This window comes from Trichechus manatus, unplaced genomic scaffold (assembly GCF_000243295.1).
Source record: "Trichechus manatus latirostris isolate Lorelei unplaced genomic scaffold, TriManLat1.0 scaffold00086, whole genome shotgun sequence".
NCBI classification, from domain to species: domain Eukaryota; kingdom Metazoa; phylum Chordata; class Mammalia; order Sirenia; family Trichechidae; genus Trichechus; species Trichechus manatus.
In genome coordinates, this window is record NW_004444022.1 from 4,152,158 (window position 1) to 4,163,160 (window position 11,003).

An 11,003-nucleotide genomic window follows, 5' to 3' on the forward strand; every position below is an offset into this window, starting at 1 on the left:
ATTTTTATTTCTTGCTCTTCCTGCTGTTAATTTCTACCTTGGTGGTGTTGTGGTTAGAGAAGAGACTTTGTATCATCTCAACGTTTTGGATCTTGTTGAGGATTGCTCTGTGGCCTAAGATGTGGTCTATTCTGGAGAATGTTCCATGAACATTGGAAAGGAATGTGTACTTTGTGGCTGTTGGGTTGGATGTTCTACATATGTCTATGAGGTCAAGTTGGCTGATTGTGCCCTTTAGGTGTTCTGTATCTTTGTTGAGTTTCTTTCTATATGTTCCGTCCTTTGCCAAGAGTGGTGTGTTGAAGTCTCCTACTACCATTGTGGAACATTCAATTTCTCTTTTCAGTGCTGTTAGAGTTTGTTTCATGTATTTTGGAGCCTTATCATTGGGTGTGCAGATGTTTATTATGGTTATGTCGTCATGATGGATCATCCCCTTAATGATTATATAGTGTCCTTCTTTGTCTTTTATGGTGGATTTTGTTTTAAAGTTTATTTCATCTGAGATTAGTATTGCCTCTCCTGCTCTTTTTTGGTAGCTGTTTGCTTGATATATTTTTTACCATCCTTTGATTTTTAATAAATTTACATCTTTGTTTCTAAGGTGTGTCTCTTGTAAACAGCACATTGATGGATCCTGTTTTTTTATACATTCTCTTTATGGGTGCATGCAGGCCATTTGCATTCAGTGTAATTTTTGATAGGTGTGAGTTTATTGCTGTCATTTTGTAGTGTTTTTTCCGTGGTGCTGATGTTTTCTTTGCTCCTCTTACTCCCCTGTGCTGAATTCCTTTTGTTTGTGGATACTTTCTTCATTTCTTTTGTTGTTGTAGGTTTTGTTTTTACTGAGACTTTATATTTTTCTCCTTTATTTTGTGATTACCTTGAAATTTACCCTTATCTTCCTAGGTTTGAACCAGTCTATTATTACTTGGTATAACCTTGCCTTCCTGTCCATTAGAAGGTTCTATATCTACACCATTTATTCCCTTTTATTGTTCTGATGTTGCTGTCATTTTCAGATTAACCTGTCTGGTTCCTTGTAATTCTTTTGGTTTTGGATAGTCCTTGAGAGTTCATTTCCTAGGTTGGTATCTGCCTAGTTCGATCCTGCATCTTAGATTCAGCCTGTGCTCTGATGTTGTTTGTTCTCAGATTGAAGGACTCCCTTTAATAATTCTTTTAAGTTTGGTTTGATTTTTACATAATCCTTTAATTTCTGTTTATCTGGAAATGTCCTAATTTCACCATTATATCTGAATGAGAGTTTTGCAGGAGATACTATTCTTGTCTGGCAATTTTTTTTTCTTTCAATGTTTTATATATGTCATCCCATTGCCTTCTTGCCTGCATGGTTTCTGCCAAATAATCAGAGGTTAGTCTTATTGTTTCTCCTCTGTATGTGACTTTTTGTTTTTCTCGAGCTGCTCTCAGGATTCTTTCTTTGTCTTTGGTTTTAGCGAATGTGATTATAATATGCCTTGGTGATTTTCTTTGGAGGGCTATACTTTATGGGGTTCACTGAGATTCTTGGATGGTTAGCTTTTCAACCAATCATGATATTGGGGAAGTTTTCTGTCAGCAGTTCTTTAAAGTTTTCTCCCCCTGTTCTAGAACTCTGATCACTCACAGAGTTTTGCTTTTGATTGTATCCCACAGATTTATCAGGGTTTCTTCATTTTTATTCGTTCTTTTTTCTGATTTTTTCCTCAAACAGGGTTGTATCCAAGTGTTTGTCTTCAATTTCACTGATCCTTCTTCCATCGTTTCAAACCTGCTCCTCAGCCCTTCTATGACACTGTTCATTTCTGAAATTTTGTTGTTTATCTTTTGGATTTCTAATTGTCATTTTTGTATGATTCCTAGCTGTGAATTTATTTTGGCATTTTGTTCCTGTATTATTTTCCTGAATTCTTCCATCTTTTATCTGTATTTTCCGTGAATTTGTCTGCTTTTTCCATGAATTTGTCTATTTTTTCCTCATTTTTTCTGCTTTTTGCTTCCATTCTTGGATAGCTCTGAATATTAGAGATTTGAATTTCTTATCAGATAGTTCTAGTGCCTTTTCTTCTACTGGAAAGTCATCTGGTGTTTTATTTTGGACGTCTACTGGAAGCATCCTGTCCTGTTTTTGTGTATGTTTTTATGTTGTCTGCTGTCTTTGGGACATTCAGTATTTATTTTCCTCGTTTATTGATTGTAAATTTTTTGTTTCTTCCTGCTTTTTTGTTTTATTTGGTTATGTCTGAGCAGGGTGTCTGTTCATTCTTTGTTGTTTGCTCATCTGTGGGCACAATACTTTTCACCTCCTTCTCCAATGGGCAGGGTCAGTTACTCAGGTATGGTACAGCAGGGCAGGTCCTACTTAAGGGGAGTTGCCAGGATGAATTGTTTGTGGCACGTACTAAGGCTGAGAGAGTGGCCAGGAATCAGTGCAGGGCAGGTTCTGGTAGGACATGCTTGTGCTCCTTGGGGGTGTGATGTTGAGTGCACTGTGCAGGTAGGTAGGAAGGGAGGGGGAGATTGTGACGTGTGGAGCTAAGATAGGTATGGGAAAGAGATGAGAGAAGAGAGAGGAACAGGAGCCAAAAACATACAAACAGACAAACAAACAGAAAAGAGGGTTAAGGGAGCTTGCCATTGGAGTGGAGACATGAGAGACTGAGAAATATGAAAAAAAAAAAAAAGGGGAAAAAAAAAAAAAAAAAAAAAAAAAAAAAAAAAAAAGAAAAGCCTCCAGGGATCCCATTGGTGTGGCTGCGAGGATTGGGGAAGTTTCTCCCAGGGCATGAAGTACAGCCTGGCTAGAAGTTAAGTATAGAGAGACAAGAAACGGGGAAATTAAGAAAGACTAAAAGGGAAAAAGAGAAAAGAAAACAAAACAAAGAAAAAATAAATGCTCTCAGGGATCCCACTGCACATGTGGACAGAGTAAGGAAGTAGCTCCCAAACCACACAGTACTGTCCGGCTAGAAGGAGCTCCCAAGCCAAGAAAAGAAAAGAAAACAAACAAACAAAAAGAAGCCCTAGGGATTCCACCAGCATGGCTGCATGGGCCAGGAAGCAATTTCACAGTCAAGTGGTATTTTTCAGCCTTTCAGGAAGAAACAAAGATGGCACAGAGAGCCAGGTATTTGAGAGAAAGGAGGGGGAGGTGGTGAGAGGTATGGAAGAAATCAAAAGAAGTGGAAAAAAGCAACACCAGCAGCCAAGAAATGGCCGTCAGGGGGCTGGCCAGTGCAGACAAGTGGAATCCAAGCAGCACCAGGGTGAAGCTAGTGCTTCCCAGCCAAGAGACTGTGGCCACAGGAAGCAGAGAAGGCTGAGTAGGGGTGAAAAAGGGTGGGGGTGGGAAAGCATCTATCACTGGTTATCACTTGTTCTGTCTCCTGCTGGAAGCTCTGTGAAGCTGCTTTCCCATACCCCTGTTTGCCGATCTCTGATAGGAGTCCAAGATGGCAGATCCATGCAGTGTTAGCTGATAGGGGACCTCTGCATGTATCTCTCCTTGCTCTCTGTTTCTGTCAGTTACTTATTCCATTTGGTGCTTGGCTGAGTTGTTTGTCTCTTCATTTGCTGCTTAGGGTTTCAGGATCGACATTTATCTCTGTTTCACTTAGTTTTTTTGATCTTTGCTGTGGAGGGACGGGGTGGTGCTTCTGTTTATAGTGCCATGTTGCCCGGAAGTCTCTACTCTGTGGGTATTCTTGAAAATCCTCTGACACCATCCTGGTTTCAATCACAAGATAGTTCCTTTGTTCAGTCATCTCACCTTCAGAATTTATCACTTGTTGTTCTACCTCCCAAAGAGGAACTTAGGTTAATTTTTAAACTTTCATAAAATCATGGGAAAACAGGAGGGAAGAGAGAAGGAAAATAAATCAGAAGCATAGGACCATGCAGAAGTGAACTATGCAAGTTGTTCATTAACATTACCATAATACCCAGGACACTAGGCCTATGCAGCTGACAATAAATGTGAAATTTCCATGCAGCCCCTTTCAAAACCTCATGGGATTTGGTTTCTTGGTTTGGAGGTTTAGGGTCATAGTTTCATGGGATATTCCAGTTAATTGGCCTAATAATGTGTTCAATGCTTCTGTTCTACCTCCTAGTTCATTGCTTAGTGCCTGGGGTCTTAAAAGCTTGCAAGCAGCCATTGAAGACACAATTGGTCTCTATTCACCTGGAGGAACACAGGAAAAAGAAGAGTCAGGAATAGGAGGAAGATATGGAATGTGTGTCTATTTGCCTGAATGAACAACTGCCTCCTTTGCCATGAGACCAAAATAATTAGATGGTGCACAGCTACCCCTATTGAAAGTTTTGATCAAAGATTCTATAGAAGAATCCTGATAAAAGGGGGAAAATGTGGAACAGAAATTGAAATTCTCATAGTATTCAGACTTTCTGGAGCCGTTGAGGCTGGATGACCCCCTGAAACTCTAGCCCCGAGGAAATATATAAACCTTAAACTGAAACTATCTCTTGCAGTCATCTTCAAACCAGAAAATAATTTCGTTTAATTTGAAAAGAATGTCTGCCTTGAGCATCATGTGCTTTTAAAGGATTACCTATAAGTGATCAAATTGACAACAGCAACTCAAAAGGTTAGATGAGAATCTTAGGGGGTTGTGAATTTGTGTTAATGGTGGTAAAACAACTTGGTAAAGGATAATGAGAAAGGTGGCACAACTTGAAGAATGTAACCAATGTCACTGAATTGTACAGTAGAAATTGTTGAACTGGTGTTATGTTTTGCTGTGCATATCTTCACCAAATTAAAAAGAAATGACTTAACTATAAAGCTACATTATACCTCAAGACAGCATTATGTTGGTTAAAGAATAGACACATAGATCAATGGAACAGAAGAGAGAGCCCAGAAATAAACCCACACAAATATAGTCAACTAATCTTTGACAAAGGAACAAAGGCAATTCATTGGAGAAATGATAACATTTCAAGAAATGTCACTGAGACAACTGGACACCTGCATACAAAAGAAAAAAAACTGAATTTAGACACAGACCTTACACCTTTCACAAAATTTAACTCAAAATGGACCATAGATCTAAATGTAAAACTGTCATAGATTGAATTGTGTCCCCCCAAAATATCTGTCAACTTGGCTGGGTCATGATTCCTAGTACTGCATGCTTGTGTACCGTTTTGTAATCTGATCAATTTCCTTATGTGTTGTAAACTCTATCACTATGATGTAATAAGATGGATTAGCAGCAGTTATACTAATGAGGTCTACAAGATTAGATAGTGTCTTAATCCAATCTCTTTTGAGATATAAAAGAGAGAAGCGAGCAGAGACACATGGGAACCTCATACCACCAAGAAAGCAGTGCTGGGAGCAGAGCGTGTCCTTTGGACCTGAGGTTCCTGCACTGAGAAGCTTTCAGACCAAGGGAAGACTGATGCATCACAAGGACCTTCCGCCAGAGCTGACAGAGAGAGAAAGCCTTCCCCTGGAGCTGATGCCTTGAATTTGGACTTGTAGCCTTCTAGACTGTGAGAGAATAAACTTTCTCTTTGTTGAAGCCATTCACTTGTGGTATTTCTGTTAGCCCAGCACTAGATGACTAAGACAAAAACTATGTAACTTCTAGAAGATAACATAGGAGAATGTCTAGGTGATCTTGGATTTGGTGATTATTTCTGAATACAACACCAAAAGCATGATCTTAGGGAAGAGCCAAGATGGTGATTTAGTAAGACCACCATACTGTCCCTCTACTGTAAAGACCTGAGAAACCAAGTGAAACAAATGCAGATAACAATCCTGGAAACCTGAACATCAAAAACAAAGGATAAAGAATTGAATCAAACACAGACTGGGAGAAAAATTGAATGAAGGCAGCAAAAAAAGAGTGACAGAGTGAAGAAGTTCTGTCAACTGTCCCTGCTCAACATGGCCATCTTGAGACAAAACCAGTAGCGACATCAGATGAGGAGCACAGGAAGTACCCGGGCAACCACATCTGCTAACCAAAGGGACACACTCCCCCTCCTCCACCTTCTTAATCAGAAGCGGCTGAGGGTCCCATAACACAGCCACCCCGCCTGACTGGAGACCATAATATGAGTCCCTTTCCACCCTCCCCCAGACCCATCCACCACCCCTATTACTCATCCAAAAGCAGCAGTAAGTAAGCTCAGGTGTGCTCACACACCCACCAGCTGCACCGCGTCCCAGATCCAGTGAGAGTCAGTGACCCTGCGAGTATGTGTGCGCCCACCCACCACCCACTCCCCCCCAACCGCCTGAACCAATGAGCAGCGGCTGTCATATCCCTGCGTGCACACCCACCTGTCACCTGCCCCCAACCTGGAGAGCTGCGGCTACCATAAAACAGTACGCACACATCCACCCACCACCCACCCACCCCCAACCCAGCGAGTGGTGGCAATCACAGCCCCTCCTTGCCTGACACTCCATCCACTCTGTGAGTACCACTGCCCACTCCTGCGCCACTAGATTGACAACAGACGGCGGCCAAGACCCACCCAGCCCTCCCTCAGATACCCGGCAGAATCGGAGAATAGAGACCCGTGCTCACACTCCCAGCCACTGCCTCATCCACAAGAAACAGGTGGTAAGTGGTCCAATGCTGCCAGAAGAGCAACCAGAGTAGCACGCCGGCCCCACTCGCCTGGATATATCAAAACAAAACAAAATAGGATGGGGGTCTGGAAGCAAGGTGAGAGCAGCAGGGTTGAAAGCTCTCATGGCCGCCGTCTTTTGCCTTCGTCAGGCCCACCGGCCTAAGGGAGACCTTAAACAGACCCGACTGAAGGCTGCAGCAGGGGCTAGATAGCATTGACCAGGCCCTCGGTGCCATTTGGGAAAGCGTGCATGGCTTCCCTTCGTCTGAGACTGCAGCGGGAGCAGCTCTGCCTCCTCAACTTCCTTCTCCATTGACTGACCAAAAGCTCCCTTGAGATTTTGATTCACTGAGTGACCCTGGGTTCAGGGAGACGCTCAGCTTTTTAAAATCCCTGGATGCACTCAACTTTTCAGGAACTTTTTAAGAATCTCAGTATATGGAAAAACTGCCCCTGTTTCAACTGGTGTATATCAAAAGGTCTCACTATAATATTGGGACCAAAATATTGCATATCAGTCAGCCAACCATACACTTAATGACTCCTAAAATCTCATGGACTTCTAAAGAAACACCATGCTCTATGCTGCTGTCATGATTCCTGGGTTGTTGCAAGGCTCTCTTGGCACCATCTATCTGCACTTGAACTGCTTCGACGAGATTGACATGTAGGTCTTTGCGCGGCCTTACTCTAAACAGTGTAATGAAATCCTAAAGGAAAACTGATCACATGGAGAGAACTGCAAACGTCATTCACCGGGAAGTTGTTGACAGCTAAGGTGTGTGGGGCTGCCCATGAGTCGCTGTCAGTGAAGATGCTCCTCCTGATTGTTGCCGAAAAAGATTTTTCCTTTAAAGCTAGCCAATGAGCTGATTTCTTTATCCCAGGAGTCTCTGTTGTTGGTGGGCTGTCAATATGCCCCAGCCTCAGACTGCTAGAACAAGAAAGGATAATAGAATTGGCAGTGAAGTATATGAACCACCCCCTTGCTCTCTGGATTCACAATCAGTGTACACTTGACTCTGAAGTGGTTCTGAGAGTGGGTGGAGAGTTCTTCTTTGACCCTCAGACCATAGATGCTTCTAGAAACCTTGTGTTCATTGCAGGAAGAGTAGGAATTAACCTCATGCTTTCCATCCTGTGACACGCAGCAGATCTCCTCAGAGAGCAGGCAAACAAAGGAAGTGGATAGGAACAATAAAACTACTCTACACTGCAAAAAATACCAGTGAACTCCTATTTAAGAAAAATATTCTCAATTTAGTAAATGAATTTCCTGAGAAGACTGCATGCAGTTTGCCTGTTACAAATCAGACTACACAAATCAGTGCAAACTCAAGGCATACATACATCAGAGAAGGAAGAATAATGGAGAAAGAGATAAGAGATCATAATTCAAGAGACTTTGTTCTATATATGTGACCCACATCCAATGATGGACTTTTTCTCCAAGCAACTAGAAAACAGCCATGTTTACAAAGAACATATTTGCTTTGAGAAGTGGTGGTAGGAAATGGGAAAAGGTAGAAAAGAGAAAGATGTGGGATCTACTCAGGACAGTAACAGATACTATATTAAATTATTTGGGACAAGAAAAATTATGTCTACTTGAGTTGTCTTATTTTTTAAGGCTGTGAACCAAGTGACCAGATGGAGAATAAAAGAAAATGCTAATTGACAGACTTAAAAGATCAGCTTTTTCAAAGATCGCATTGATTAAACTATTTTTTGCTATATTGACTTTCTTTTATTAATAACTTTCATTATCTAACTATATACCATGAATTGGTCAACATAGATTTTTCTTTTGCCCTTAAGGAAAAAAAAAATCATATAGTTACATTTAATCATATGAAAACATGGTTTGTGTGAAATATAGGCTATCTTTAAATAATTTGACAGCAACTTATATATCTTATTTTCAATAAACATATTTTAAACAAAAAAACAGGATGAAGCAAACAAACATACAATCAATAAACAAATATAATAACACCTTAATGCCTCAGAAACAGCAGACAATATCATAGCATATAAGGAAGCAGAACAAGATGGCTCAAGCAAGTGACCAAAACAAAAGGCCAGAAAATCTTCCTGAGGAAGAAATGGTGAAAAGATAAAAATAAACTAAAAATCAAAGAATGAAAAAATATATATATCAAGCAAACAGTAAATAACCAAAAAAGAGCAGGAGTGGCAATATGAATCTCTGATAAAATAGACTTTAAGGCAAAATCCAACATAAAAGACAAGGAAGAGTACTATATAATGATTAAAGGGTCAATAAACCAAGAGCACATAATCATAATAAATATTTACACACCCAATGACAGAGCTCCAAAATACATAAAACAAACTCTAACAGTATGGAAAAGAGAAATAGACAATTCCACAATAATTGTAGAAGACTTTAACACATTACTTTTGATAAAGAACTTAACTAGAAAGAAACTCAGCAAAGATACAGAAGATCTAAACATCACAATCAAGCGACCTGACCTCACAGACATATACATAACATTACACCCAACAGCAGCACAGTACACATTCTTCTCCAATGCACTTGGATCATTCTTCAGAATAGACCATATCTAAGCCACAAAGCAAGCCTTAAAAGCAAGCACCAATAAATTCAAAAACATTGACATAATACAAAGTATTTTCTCAGATCATAACACTATAAAATTAGAAATCAATAACAGGAAGAACAAGGGAAAAAATCATATACATGAAAACTGAATAACACATTGTTTAAAAACCAATGGGTAATAGAAGAAATTAAAAATGACATTAAAAAAAATCCTAGAATAAAATGAGAATAAAAACAGCATACCAAAACTTTTGGGACGCAGCAAAAACAATGCTCACAGGTCAATTTATACCAATAAACACACACATCAAAGAAGAAGAAAGGGCCAAAATCAATACCTTAACCTTAAAACTCAAACAAATAGAAAAAGAGCAGCAAAATAAGCCCACACCACCAGAAGAAAGGAAATAATAAAGATTAGAGCAGAAATAAATGAATCTTAAAACAGGAAAACAATCAAAAGAATCAACAAGACTAGAAGTTGGTTCTTTGAAATGATCAATAAAATAGACAAACCACTGGCCAAACTAACAAAAGAAGGAGGGAATGCAAATAACCCTAATAAGAAATAAGATGGGTGACATTACCACAGAACCAACTGAAATAAAAAGGATCATAACAGAATAGTATGAAAAATTGTACTCCCAAAAACTTGAAAACCTAGAGGAAATGGACAAATTTTTAGAAACACACTACATACCCAAACTAACACAAACTGAGTTAGAAAATATGAGGAGACCCATAATAAAAGAAAAAATTGAAGCGGTCATTAAAAAAAAAAAAAAAAACTCCCAACAACAACAAAATAAGTCCTGTCCCAGATGGCTTCACTGGAGAATTCTACTAAATATTAAGAGAAGAGTTGATGCCAATACTATCCAAACTATTCCAGCGCATAGAAAAAGAAGAAATACTCCTGAATTAATTCTATGAAGCAAATATAACCCTGATACCAAAACTAGGCAAAGACACCACTAAAAACGAAAATTATAGACGAATATCCATCATGAATATATAACCAAAAATTCTCAACAAACTTCTAGCCAATAGAATTCAACAGCATAACAAAAAAATAATACATTATGACCAAGTGGGATTTATACCAGGTCTGCAAGGATGGTTCAACATTAGAAAATCAATTAACATAATCTACCACATAAATAACACAAAGAACAAGGATCACATGATCATCTCAATTAATGCAGAAAAGACATTTGATAAAGTTCAATACACATTCGTGATAAAAACTCTCAGCAAAATAGGAATAGAAGTGAATTTTTTCCTCAACATAATTAAGGGCATATATACAAAACCAATAGCCAACACTATTCTCAATGGAGAGAGACTGAAAGCATTCCCCTTGAGAACGGGAACCACACAAGGATGTCGTTTATCACCACTCTTATTCAACATTGTACCGGAAGTCCTAGCAAGAGAAACAACGCAAGAAAGGGAAATGAAGGCATCTAAATTGGTAAGGAAGAAGTAAAACAACAACCCAGGAATAGAAGACAGGACAAAACAACAAGTTATCAACCCAGATAGGGAAGTCACAAAAAAAAGTCAAACCTAAAAGATTGAAAATAGGAAAACAGAGATGTCAATATGTAAATGATGATAACATTAAAACAAAAGAAGGACTAAATAGTGTAGTCATAGAACTTTCATATGGAGAGGAAGTTAAGGTGATGTCAAGAAATAAAAGTTTGGATAGGGAACCCAAGGTTGAGTAAGGATATTGTTGACGTGTTGTGAGATTGTTAACCATTGTCATAGGGCAAGATTTGTAGTAACT

At 39.2% G+C, this 11,003-nt stretch overlaps 1 protein-coding gene and 1 pseudogene across 1 annotated transcript in view; both read left to right on the top strand.

Annotated features, from left to right (window-relative positions):
* ASB12 (ankyrin repeat and SOCS box containing 12) overlaps positions 1–11,003 on the top strand; it is a 358,674-nt gene that overhangs the window by 329,085 nt on the left and 18,586 nt on the right.
* LOC101361699 (oxidoreductase NAD-binding domain-containing protein 1 pseudogene) lies at positions 7,194–8,128 on the top strand (annotated as a pseudogene).